The sequence below is a fragment of the Bactrocera latifrons genome, unplaced genomic scaffold, assembly GCF_001853355.1.
Source record: "Bactrocera latifrons isolate USDA-ARS-PBARC rearing strain unplaced genomic scaffold, ASM185335v1 scaffold_777, whole genome shotgun sequence".
Lineage (NCBI taxonomy): Eukaryota > Metazoa > Arthropoda > Insecta > Diptera > Tephritidae > Bactrocera > Bactrocera latifrons.
The window spans coordinates 3,248-3,867 of NW_017537464.1; positions in this window are offsets into that span (position 1 = coordinate 3,248).

Below are 620 nucleotides of genomic sequence, written 5' to 3' on the forward strand. Positions count from 1 at the left end.
TCGCGTAAGCGGTGTCTACGCCAATTAAGAATAAGAAGAATAGTCTTACAAATGAAATGTTAACATTCGACTTTAAATAGAAGCAAACACCAAAAATATTATACCTGATATATACTACTGTTATCAAAGGAAATTTATACATACATCGCATGCTTTTCGAATCGGTATATTTTTTTTCTGTAAGTTGGTGGTACTTTTAGTGGCATCTATGCTAAATTACACGTACAAATATTCATTATTTGAGATACGCGTCGTTTTGTGAGGCTTTAAAAGTGAATTCTTCGATTTCTACTATAAATGAGGTTATTGGACAAAAAACTGTAACATTTTCAAATAATATCGATTTGAGAAGCCAGCGAAGTATAAATTAAAAATTTCAATTTAATTACAGTAGTTTGATGCAATAGAAAAAGTTTGTTCTCGTACATATGTATGTACATATATTTCAATGTGATGGTTTTATCTTGCACGCAATCGCGCATAAATAGTGGCATATGTGAATATGTTTTGCTAAAGGGTGGCAATTCGAAAATATTTGTAATTTTTTTGCGCTTTAATTATAGTTTAAATTGYTTTTCGCTTACAAAATGGAAATTATTTGATATCAGTTATTTATTACT